The 13,272-nt window shown below is 34.7% G+C and overlaps 1 protein-coding gene across 4 annotated transcripts in view; it reads left to right on the top strand.

Annotated features, from left to right (window-relative positions):
* Positions 1 to 2,756: 2,756 nt before the first annotated feature.
* The window catches only part of LOC126756554 (matrix metalloproteinase-14), a 55,514-nt gene continuing 44,998 nt past the window's right edge, over positions 2,757 to 13,272 (top strand). Inside the window, exon 1 of one of the 4 annotated variants that reach the window (XM_050469702.1) lies at positions 2,757 to 3,073. The gene's annotated coding sequence lies outside the window, so the exon portion shown is untranslated. Of the gene's footprint in view, positions 3,147 to 10,140; positions 10,344 to 13,272 lie in introns of those variants that run through there. The other 3 variants (XM_050469701.1, XM_050469703.1, XM_050469704.1) reach the window with 3 other exon arrangements.

The following is a 13,272-nucleotide window of genomic DNA, read 5'->3' as shown; positions in this document are numbered from 1 at the left end:
GAAGATCGATGTTATTCCGTATTGCAAGATTTAATTTCTCTTAACAAATTTTAATGAAAACAAGTAAGGAAGGCTAAGTTCGTATGTAACCGAAGATTTTATACTCTTACAACTTGCCAGGATCAAAGGCGGGGTAATAATACCAGGTGCATAAGGTTTGTTAGTCACATATATGGGGTCTAGGGCAAGTTTTCACCTCAGAGGCACTATTCGCGAAAATTTGTATCAAGATACATTTATTAGTGCTTGGTTTGCATACTGCAAAGTGAAACAATCAGATGGTATTTAAAATTGTGTTACTACATATATACTATATAGGGAGTAGCACTACACCCTACGTCGCTAATTTTCGCACTGAAACATAACAATGTCAAGATAATAGGATACGCTAAAGTTGGTCGAGATCGGTCGAGTAGGTCTTGAGATATTGATTTACACCAAAATGTGGGTGGTGCCACGCCTATCGTCCGATTTTGACCTCGACTCCCATAAACCCCTGTAGTTGCAATAGGAATACATACATATATAAAAGATACACACATACAGTAAAATTACAAAATTTAACATCTGCTATTTTATGGCTCATTTTTAACTTTCGTGGAACTTCCCACAATTGTTTTTGTATTGTTTTCTTGTCAATATTATGCCTATTCTATTGCGTGGAACTAAATAACGTTGTTATTTTATCGCACTCGGGTTAGCGAGAAACCTCTATAAGCGAGAATGAGATTGTGTCCCTTGGACTCTCGCTTATCCAGGTTTGACTGTAGTTTAAGCCTTTTAGAGTGCGGGGCCGCGTTCCTTTTTTTTCAAATGTTTTGTTGACGGGTGCCTTTTGCTACTGCGGTGCCAAATTACAGTTTTATATCTTAATACAAGGTCTCTCGCAAACGAAACAGGACTGTTAAAAAAACAACAAAAAATTAATATTTTTCAAAAGTTATATTTTTTTATTCAAAGTAGTTTCCTTGTGCTTCGATACAGCGTTTAGCCCGGTCAATTAGCATTTCAAATGAGTGTTTAAGGTCATTTTTCGGAATGCTCTTGAGAATATCGTTCGTCGCCTTTTGGATAGCTGAAATGTCCTGAAACCAGTGTCCCTTCATGGGCAAATGAAGTTTTCCAAATAGGTAAAAATCACAGGGTGCCAGATCAGGTGAGTAGGGATGAGTGAATGGTTAATATGGAGTTTTTTGTCAAAAAATCAGTGACAAGCGTCGACCGATGACTCGGCGCATTATCGTGCAACAGGCGCCAGGACCCTGCCTCACGGTATTGTGGTCGAGCACGACGAATGCGTGACAAAAGACGCTTCATAACACCAAGGTAAAACACAGCATTAATCGTTTGGCCAGGTGGGACGAATTCTCGGTGCACAATACCTCGGAATCGTAAATAACAAATCAGCATTGTCTTTATTTTTGACTTCTGAAGACGACCGAATTCTGATCGTCACAGAGGTCCTCACGACCTTCTTGGAATCGCTTAAACCACTCATGCACATTACTACGGGATAGGCACTGATCACCATAAACTTTTTTCATCATTTGAAATGTTTCAGTAAACGTTTTTCCAAGTTTAAAACAAAATTTAATATTTGCTCTTTGCATTTTACGACCGATGACCAAAAGCTGCTGTCACTTTTTGATCGATAACATCGATTGTAGTTATCCAATTGTCTTAAAATTTTTACGAAATGTCAACAAGAGATCAAACTTTTTATTTCATATACCCACCAATAGGTGGCGCCACCAGAAACAGTTATATTTAAAAAGTTCTGTTTCTTCTGCGACAGACCTTGTATAGTGCTTAGTTATGGCACTATATACATTTTCGTTTAAAGGCGCTTTGTGGGCGTGACAATGGTATGATTACGTCTTCGAACTCGTCCTTTCGAACACGTGTACCACTTTTCGTAAATATATATTTTTACTCAAGTTATCGCTTACACAAACCCACAGACATACAGTCACCCGGATTTTAACTCGTGTCATCATCCTGTTCAACCCCATTCCTACTACGATTATTTTTAGGTGATACAAGCAACAATTAGGTGAACAAAACTATTTTACTATCTAGCAAAAAGTTGCAAGTGTATAAAAATTTGGCTTAAAAGAAATTGTACGACTCTATGTACATATTCAATCTAAAATTCTTTCTCGTTTTTTACTGTCTATGGGATGTTCTTTGATAACTCGACTAATATACATACACATATGTACATATATTATACTAGTTTTATACTCCCTATGGAATTTATTTAGGAATTTTCTTATAATACATGTCGTTATCTAAATTATAAAATAATGTGTAATCATTTTTCGTAAGCTTTCCGGAGAAAGAAAAAACGGTATAAAAAAGACACTACTCATATAGAAACAAAATCCGAAATTTAGAAGCTTGAAACTTTGTATATATATGTAAGTATTCATGTATGAAATTGGACGTAGTAGATTTTAAGCAATAAAATTAACTTTACTATTTTTTAATGATATGTTATTGGAATTTTAGACGACGATATGTGGACGATAGATAATAGATCTCCTCACTATATAAATTTATTGCAATACCAAATTTCTAACCTCGACTTTAGCTAGGCAGACTCTCTTTCTCTCCCTCTTCTTAAACTATCCCACTTAGCTGTGATTGATGCTCGCATACACTGCTTCGGCGATCGATTATCTTTTGTCACCTGCATCACTTCCCACCCTGTCAGTATAAAAGTATTTAAATAACGAGTTTTCAAATTCAGTCTAGATGCAATCGCGAAAACATTGCAACAGAGCAACGATCAGAGCGGAAACGTGATTAATTTTCATCTACATTCACTGTTGTTGTTCTGATTGAGATTTCCGAATTTCGCATCCGAAGTTATATACATGTACATACATACATAAGTAGCAAAGTGTTTCAATTTACAAGTGTTCCGGTACGCGCAGCGCTTCCGCGAAATCAAGCCTTTTAAAAACGCTCTGTCGTACCAAAGTTATTTCCGACAACACGAAAGTCAAAGTTTCGCAGTCTGTCTGTGTCAATGTTATCATTAGTCAGTGAGCCGTTGTAACGCTACGAAGTGAGTCATCCGACTAATGAAATAGAAAGCTACAGTTTCTTACTTCACCAAATTAGAGAGTGCATAAGTAAATGTAAAAATATAAAAATATATATGAAAAGAACTCAGAAATATCTTAATTTATAAAGTTTTAGTTTTAAAATAATGAGACACACTTCTAGCTTTATTAATACTGAATTGTCGCATTTTATAATATTTTTATTTTAAGAATTTCTGCAACACTTTGTTTTTTTATACCCTGAACAGGGTATATTAAGTTTGTCACGATGTTTGTAACACCCAGAAAGAAGCGTCGGAGACCCTATAAAGTATATATATATAAATGATCAGTATGTTGAGCTGAGTCGATTTAACCATGTCCGTCCGTCCGTCCGTCCGTCTGTATATATACGAACTAGTCCCTCAGTTTTTAAGATATCCTTTTGAAATTTTGCAAACGTCACTTTCTCTTCAAGAAGCTGCTCCTTTGTCGGAACGGCCGATATCGGACCACTATAACATATAGCTGCCATACAAACTGAACGATCGGAAAAAAGTTCTTGTATGGAAAACTTTTGCATTTGACAAGATATACTCACGAAATTTGGTATAGATTATTTTCTAAGGCAACAATGTAATCTCCGAAAAAATTGTTCAGATCGGTTAACTATAGCATATAGTTTCCATACAAACTGAACACATACTTAGTTACTAAAAGAAATGCACCTGTGAAGGGTATATTAGCTTCGGTGCAGCCGAAGTTAACGTTTTTTCTTGTTTTTAATTAATGCCAGAACACACTAAATTTTAGTTAAATTATAATTTAATTAATTATATAAAGTACTGATATTATATAATAATATTATATTATTATATGTATAGTATATAAAAGAGTTTTATAGCCGAAAATGTATTTATACATATACATATACATACATACATACAAATATTACACATGTACATACATACATGACTGCAGCTTAGCAGCTTAAGAGTGATTCACTCTCCTTAATTTTTATTACAATGTAGTTTACGAGATCTGAGCTGCAAGTATGGTATATATGATTGTATGTATGTATATACTCAAGATTTGTTATCCGATTGCTGACATTTATTGAATAAACTGAGTCATTTGAAAATGCATTGATAGTTCAACAACACACTTTCCATAATATGACGTCAATGGACAAAAAAAATCTAATTTAAATATTTCAAATTTTAATGTAAAATTGTTATCTCAAATTGAATTTTAGCTTAAGCGTTTGTATATTTATGAAATACATACTCAAATATGCATATCAGAGTTTAAAGTTAGTTAATATAGGCGGCCCTACCTTTTGTCGTTAAATGAATATCGCACATAACAAATTTCCCTGTTATATCAGTGGATACAAGTAATTAACAACGAAAAAAACTAAAAATACTCATTGATCCGATCCGCCTTTACTTTACTTAATTGGATTTGACCCAGATTATATTTGTTAATACTATGTTCCCATTTTAACTGATTAGATTACATTTAATCTCTTCACTAATCTAGCCGGTTCTCACTGCCGTTGGGCAGATGATAAAACATAAATATGTTTTTGCCATTGAAGAATTCACAGCGCTTAATGTATGTATATTAAAAGAACACATTGTTATATAGTACTTTATTATAAAAGCCGTGTTCTTTTAAATATTTTCCATATAATGGAAATAATAGACGCATTTTTTTATTTGAGAAGTCGCTTTTCAGGTGAATTGAGATTCATTGCGTTTAATTCATTTGTTAGTTTACCTTTTTTCTCTTTTTAATGTCTAATAGTGGAATTCTTAAACAGTCTCTAGTCACTATTTGAGACATTTTGAGGTGAAGTCTAAATTTGTGACTAGTTACTATTCACTAAACAGTCTCTAACATTAGTCTCAAAATATTGTCTAAAATTTGAGACCTGATAGTTAGCAGGTCACAAAACTCAAAAAAACTCTTGTTTGCCATTTTATTATACTGAATAGAGATCATCATAGATATTAATCGATAGTCGTTTTTTTATATTATATATTTAATAAATAAATTTTACATAAATTTCGTAAATATTATGAAACAAAGTGAACATATATTTTTATTTTTATTGGTAATTATGGTTTTTGACTATGTTACAGAAAATTTCATATATGTTATCAACATATTTATTTTCATTCAAGTGTAAAAACATCTCTGAATAATGAAATGTAATAGATTTGGCGACTCACTTACAGAATAGCAAATTCGTCTCAAGTCGCAAAAATTGTCTCTAATTTAAAATCTCAAATTTAGACACTTGTGACTGTATCACAGTACAGAATCGCACGGTAAAGCTCATTATGTTTAAGAACTGTCCACTTAATTTCATAATATATCACAATTTTTGACCATCACAAACAGTGTAAAGATTTGAAGTCAGGTGGAAATTTGGAAATCACAGGGCATATTTGTGACAGAGAAAAATCTGGGCTGATTGCATTGACTTTTAGCATTTCTCAGGAATACTAGAGAACTTTAAAAAAATTATACACATATTGGCCGACTTACATATTCGTAATAAGTTAACATAATAAAATAACGAAAATCATTATTTGTAGTAAATGGGAGTTTGTAACTCATCCAATCAATGGGTGCTCAAAAATCCAGTTGTTTCAGTCGATGTGTGTGATCTTGCTTTGTTGTGGTGAAGAGTGATCCATCTTCGCCATTTGTTTGGAAGTGCCTCGTACGCGAACTGCTCGACCGCTATTTCCTTTCGGGCTCATACGCGTAAATCCACGATTCACACCTGTCACGACGTCATAGACGTGTTTCGAAACACCGTTTTTTTTTAACATTTCTCTCCACCAATCGACACGAGCCTAGCCTTAATCTAATGTGAACAAATTTTTTTACAATCAAGTGTTCATACAATAGTTTGCCCCCAGAACCAATAGTTTCCGAAACAACAACTGATTTTGGACGACCTCCACGAAATTCATCTTGAAGAGATCTACGACCTCGATTGAATTCATAATATAACATAACATAACATCGATAAACACATGTCCTTGATGAAGATTCATCGCCAAAAATTAAATTAAGTTCATCGATGCCCTGTCGTAGACTAAATCCACTTCGAAATTGGTAAAAAAGTGAGATGATTATTTTATGTTTCTGTAAACCATACAATTAGCGCTCGTATGACAATACGTTCTGAGTATGTCTAACAGCCAAAACCTCAAATTTTACAATAAAATTGTGAGTTGCCAGATTGCAGCACTAGGGTTGCCAAATTCCGAAATATAAAGGGCAACCTACGTATAGGCACTGAAGTCCATATCTTTGAACAGTTTTGGTTCGATTTGACAATTTTTAGATTCTAGATGGCATACCTTAAATGCACTACATGTGAAAAATTTTTCCTGACGCTTTCACACGATCAAGCATATCCAAAGAGACCTGTTTACAGTACTCTTTTTGAAAAAAATTCAGCTTTATCAGGACGAGTCGAGCAAGAACGCGTTATCGAGCTCTATTGTCATCTTTCTAACACTTGCCTGACGATTTTCAAGCCCCATATCCTTCACGTTTTTAATATTTTCATTAGTTGAAGAGGTCAAAGGTCGTCCAGAACGAAGTATGCCTTTAACGATCCTTCCACCGTCTTTGAAGATTCTGTACCACTTGGCCTTGTATTTTTGATAAAACTGAATTACAGTAAACCTTTCCAACATTCGCAACAAATTCACACACGAAATTTGGTTAGAAATACAAAATTTGAGACAAACTCTTTGTTCGATATTCTTACCCATTGTAAAAATCGCAACGCACTACTGGGGTGTACTGACTTAAGCAGTTACTGTACACAAACTGGTTGACAGATCGCGCTCATTATTTGGCAGAGTAATTAAGGACAGTCTCATCGACTTAACAAAATACATACATTTTTTGAAATATCATTTACCCGGGGAATTTAATTACAATTTCCGGGTGCTTTTTTGTCACAATTTATTCGTAGAAGAATTAAGTCCCTAGCAACATCCATTATGCAAGAAAACAAAAGAGTCCTGCCTCAAAACGGGCTGCAACAAAAACATCTAAGAATAATAAAATTATTTTGTTAGATATTTTATTTAATTAGACATTTTTTGCTTGTACAATATATGCTGCAAGGACGATAATAAAATCCCTAATGCAACAACAATAAGCTACTAATGAAGTCCTTAAGATAATATAAAATTTTGTTAAGAAAAGAGGAAACATTAACCTCAGTTTTAACGGAGCTATAAAAAAAGTCTTCACAAGTACAAAATATTTCATACAATTATTTGATTTTGATTTGAAGAACTTGATTTCTACGGCAGCTACATACTAAACTATAAATATATATCTTCTTCTTAATTGGCGTAGACACCGCTTACGCGATTATAGCCGAGTTAACAACAGCGCGCCAGTCGTTTCTTCTTTTCGCTACGTGGCGCCAATTGGATATTCCGAGCGAAGCCAGGTCCTTCTCCACTTGGTCCTTCCAACGGAGTGGAGGTCTTTCTCTTCCTCTGCTTCCCCCGGCGGATACTGCGTCGAATACTTTCAGAGCTGGAGTGTTTTCGTCCATCCGGACAACATGACCTAGCCAGCGTAGCCGCTGTCTTTTAATTCGCTGAACTATGTCAATGTCGTCGTATATCTCGTACAGCTCATCGTTCCATCGAATGCGATATTCGTCGTGGCCAACGCGCAAAGGACCATAAATCTTTCGTAGAACCTTTCTCTCGAAAACTCGTAACGCCGACTCATCGGTTACTGTCATCGTCCAAGCCTCTGCACCATATAGCAGGACGGAAATTATGAGCGACTTATAGAGTTTGGCTTTTGTTCGACGACAGAGGACTTTCGAACTTCCGGTTGACTTTGTACCGCATATATCGGCCAATATGTGAGTTATCTCAATAAAAATAAGAAGGCGTATTTTACGAAAATAGATAAATTTGAGCGAAAACTTGACTTACCCCCTATATACAAGTGACATGTTAATAGTATGTGGTATTAGGAAAAATTGATAAAATCTGGCTGGTACTACCCCAACTGCCATATATTACATACATATAATGGTTTTCGTTTTTCTAACAAACCTTATGTGTCTGTCACTATATGAGTTATATATGTATAGTTTTGTATATATAAAATTGCTTAAATTTCGTTGCTCAGGTTGACGTTTTACATCTTAAGGTATTTCCCTTGCTTTGCTTGCTGCAAGTTGCAAGAGTATAAAATGTTAGGTTGGACCCGTACTTAGCGCTTCCTTACTTGTTTGTGTTACGTTTTGTGTGGAAGAATGTGTTCTTCTAACAATTTGACCGATCTCAGAGTATGCATTGCTTACTTCGAAAGGTTTAACCATTATTTCCCATTCAGAGGGGCTTATTTCTGTCCTTTTAAGCGAGACTCTATGTTCTAAAATTAAAAACAAACTGAATAGAACCAAAATCTTTTAAATTTTCTTCTTTAACGAAAACAAGTAAAGCTATAATTTTCCGACAGTTTTAAATTTCGTTTAATGCGTTGCGAAAAGGCTATTTTTTTTTAATTTATCTACAAGGTCTGTCGCAAAAGAAACAAGACTGTTAAAAAAAACAACAAAAAATTAATACTTTTCCGAAGTTATATTTTTTTATTCAAAGTAGTTTCCTTGTGCTTCGATACAGCGTTTAGCCCAGTCAATTAGCATTTCGAATGAGTGTTTAAGGTCATTTTTCGGAATGCTCTTGAGAATATCGGTCGTCGCCTTTTGGATAGCTGAAATGTCCTGAAACCAGTGTCCTTTCGTGGGCAAATGAAGTTTTCCAAATAGGTAAAAATCACAGGGTGCCAGATCAGGTGAGTAGGGTGAGTGATTAATGGTTAATATGGAGTTTTTTGTCAAAAAATCAGTGACAAGCGTCGACCGATGACACGGCGCATTATCGTGCAACAGGCGCCAGGACCCTGCCTCAGGGTATTGTGGTCGAGCACGACGAATGCGTGACAAAAGACGCTTCACAACACCAAGGTAAAACACAGCATTAATCGTTTGGCCAGGTGGGACGAACTCTCGGTGTACAATACCCTCGGAATCGTAAAAACAAATCAGCATTGTCGTTATTTTTGACTTCTGAAGACGACCGACTTCTGATCGTCACAGAGGTCCTCACGACCTGGCACTGATCACCATAAACTTCATCATTTGAAATGTTTCAGTAAACGTTTTCCCAAGTTTAAAACAAAATTTAATATTGGTCTTTGCATTTTACGACCGATGACCAAAAGCTGCTGTCACTTTTCGATCGATAACATCGATTGTAGTTATCCAATTGTCTTAAAATTTTTACGAAATGTCAACAAGAGATCAAACTTTTTATTTCATATACCCACCAATAGGTGGCGCCACCAGAAACAGTTATATTTAAAAAGTTCTGTTTCTTTTGCGACAGACCTTGTATAAAACTAAGATGCCAGATTTTCATTGCTTTAATGTTATGGAATTATGCGATAGGCTAACAATAAATTACCGAATGTGATTATGCTTTAAAATTTAGTAAATAAATGTTATTGTTTAGCAAAATTGCAAAATTTCAGACCGATTTCTCAAAAACCGAGGGACTAATTCGGTTGTATACATACATACAGACAGAGTGTCCGATTTTTCAGCAATATTACGATTCTTTAAAGAGGAAATTTTGACACTGTGCAAGTAATTCGGGAAAGCTCAGCCAAACTTGTATCATTATGCACTCGCGTGACTCAGTTGGTTGTAGAATGTACAACCAACAACGTACATACATATGTACATATATGTATATACTTATTTATATTTACCTATACATTGCTAAATTAAATTTTCCTTGAGAGCAATGTACCCATACCTGTATACAATAATGTGTATCTTCATACATACATGTGTACACTTACTATTTATTTCAGGGCAGCGGCGCACGTATAATAATTTAGGGGAAAGTTGAGTAAGCAGAGAATGAAGCAACAGAAGTTAGTAGCATAATAGCTAGAAGTTCTAGTAAAGCCACTGAGTCGAAATCTAGACGTTCATTACAACGGTCGTACTATCGAACTCGTCGGGGTAGTGACGCGAATGCGGCTAAACTTCCGAAGACCGTTCGGAATGCGTGACGGTCGATAGTGAAATATTCCGAAAGCAGAAAGCAGCTGCAAATAGCGTATATTTGGAGTACGCTGAAGAAGGATTAGTAGTGTATGAGTAGTTTAAGTATCCAGCGGTAAAAATAGGGATCCCAAGATAAATGTAATGTAGGTACTCGTACATAAATGAAAAGATATTCTAAAATTTAAACTACGTAATCCTTGCAAATGACTGATGTACATACATATTTTTCTATAATAAATAGGTAGGACAAGAATATAATTGAATGGTGTACTACAGTGTAGATAAGTACAAGCAAGTATGTATACGTATTTACGGATGTATCTACAGCGTTACAAATGTTAAACCTTAAAAATTTGCTGGAATAATGGAATTCGTTTTTTTAGAGTTTTACAATTCACGGTTTTATGTACGTAAATACATCCGTTTATCCGTTTATAAATATTTCCGTATGTACATATGTATGTATGTACGTCAGTTCGACGCTCTAGTCTCTACAACAAAGAGTATTTTATACTATCTATTTTTTCAAGTACATTCATGGTAATATTCGTTTTAAAATAGACATAATAAAGATTAGCTATCGGTTATATTTATCCTTTCAACCAAACCGATTTTCAATTACGTTAAAAAAAATACTCAGTTACTAGCAAAATATAGCTTTTGAACCTCTTTTGCATGTTGTTGGACATGCTGAGAATTCTCTTTTTCGCTATAATTGCTCTTTCTTTATTTAGCAATCTTAGTTGTAATAAAAACAAGTGTCTAATAGAGCGCAGATAGGAGTACTGCACGAAAGTACTTTAGTCATCCCGGATATTGGCTCGATTAGGCTTATTTTTTTAAAAAAATGTTGGAAAGAATTTTTTATTATAGTTAATGCTCCGCTCGCTCCTTGTTGTCAAGGATATAATTAAACATGATAACAATATAATGGAATAGTTAAATAAGAAATCTACATTTTTTATTGACTTTGTAAATCAATTAATTTTTTAATCTCGACGTTTTAATCCAAGATGACTGGGAATAAAATTAGAAAATGTATTTATTTTTTTAATTGTAATGTGTAAGTTTGCCGATCAGTGCTCGAGTGTAGTTAAGATAATACAAGTAGCTCTGTGGGGGCTTTGGTTTTAAAGAGTGAATCAAGAAGTAAAAAAAATTAGAAAAAAATCATTGGTTGTGTTTATCTCACATAATAGGTTGTCAAAAAAGTCTTGCGGTATTTTCGCTAGTTGGCGCTGAAAGCGCGTAGTTCTAGTTTTATTCGTCGCATCGGGTCATGCTATACCTTTTTGGAAAGCTCATTTCACGCGCTAACACGTGTTTGATTGCTTGTCGTTTGTTTTAAGTCGTTCCAGAGTTATAGCATCGCAAACATGGAGCAAAATAAAGAGAAAATACGGCAAAAATGCATCTCAAGCCGCCAATAAAATTTGTGCAGTTTATGGACCCGATGCAGTTTCCATTTATAGCGCACAACGCTGGTTTCAACGTTTTCGTTCTGGTGTAGAGGTGGTCGAAGATGCGCCACGCTCCGGAAGGCCTATCGTCGAAAATTTCGATAAAATCGCTGAAATTGGTCGAAAGAGACCGGCATAGTAGCAGGCCTAGCATCGGTCTAGAGCTGGACACGAGTCATCAAAAATTCATTTCAATTTCAATAAAAAATAAAAAAAATTCAATAAAAATACCGCAAGACTTTTTTGAGAACCCACTATTTATGTACATACATATATCCATATACATGGATATCATTTGAGGATAACTTCAATGTAATTTTCGCTAACGCGTAGCAACATCTAGTAATAAAGCCATGTGAGTCTATTACCTGTAGTATAAGTTAATTTAATACCAAATTTAATTGCAATCCATTCCATAATGAATGTTAAATTCCTTCGAAACATTTTTAAATACAGTTTTGTCAACAACTGAAAGCCTTGATCATTGCAAGTTGAAAGAGTATAAAATGTTCGGTTACACCCTTTTTTTATGTAGCCATTTATTATCTGCGCAGATATATTCAAGATATTGAATTGTTAAGAAATCTAAAATTTAAAATTAAAACGGAGCTGTGAAACTAATCACAAATCAGCACCCTGCTTTATACCATGTTCAGACCGAAAATTTAAAAGATTAGATTATATTTAAGCATTTCATAACCCAACAGTGTTCTCACTGCCGTTAGAAAGATCAAAAAACAGCTGTTATTGTCATTCAAGAATTCACATCGCTTAATATTTATCAAAAGAAAAGATTGTCATATAGTATTTTGAAATAAAAAGACGGTTTTTTTTAATATTTTCCATATAATAGAAATAATGGATGCATTTTTTCATTTGTTAAGTCGATTTTCAGATGAAATTAGATTCATTGCTTTAAAAAAAATTTGTTTGTTTACATTTTTTTCCCTTTGTAGTGTCTAAATCAGCTGTGATAATGTAACAGATTTCCAGTGCTGACAAGTAGATTGCGCAAAATCAGAGTCGCACAGAGAGATTTAGCGTGGATCAGTTTCAAATCATTTCAATGAAGTGATTTGGAACTGTCATTTTTGTATGGCGAAATCTTGATAAATGTTTAAGATTAGTGGGATAATCCATTCAACAGCCGAAATCGTGTGATTAAGTGTCGGTCTGAACATGGTATTAGCGTGTTTTTCGAATTGGTAAATTTTTGGTAGCACTGTTAGTGACATCTATGCTAAATTTCACGTCAAATATATGCATTAGTATTTGAGATACGCGTCGTTTTGTGAGGCTCTAAAAGCGAATTCTTCGATTTTTTTTACTATGTCTGAATTTATTGAACAAAAAAGTGCGATAATGCACCATCTCATACTGCATTGGTTATTCGTGATCATTTCGCCACATTTTTAACTAATATCGTGCCGCAAGCACCGCATTCGCCTGGTTTACCTTCGTGTAACTTCTGGCTGTTCAGCAAATTCACATGACCACTCCAAGCAGTGGCCAGTACGTCAGGCACTTACGACAAAAAAACGTTACCAGTGAACCTCTAGTTCATGCCAAAAGGGTATTACTACCACCTTTGCATATTAAATTGGGTTTAATG

This window comes from Bactrocera neohumeralis, chromosome 4 (genome assembly GCF_024586455.1).
Source record: "Bactrocera neohumeralis isolate Rockhampton chromosome 4, APGP_CSIRO_Bneo_wtdbg2-racon-allhic-juicebox.fasta_v2, whole genome shotgun sequence".
Classification (NCBI taxonomy): domain Eukaryota; kingdom Metazoa; phylum Arthropoda; class Insecta; order Diptera; family Tephritidae; genus Bactrocera; species Bactrocera neohumeralis.
Note: the sequence above shows the minus strand (reverse complement) of the source record. Positions and strands in the feature narration are given on the sequence as shown.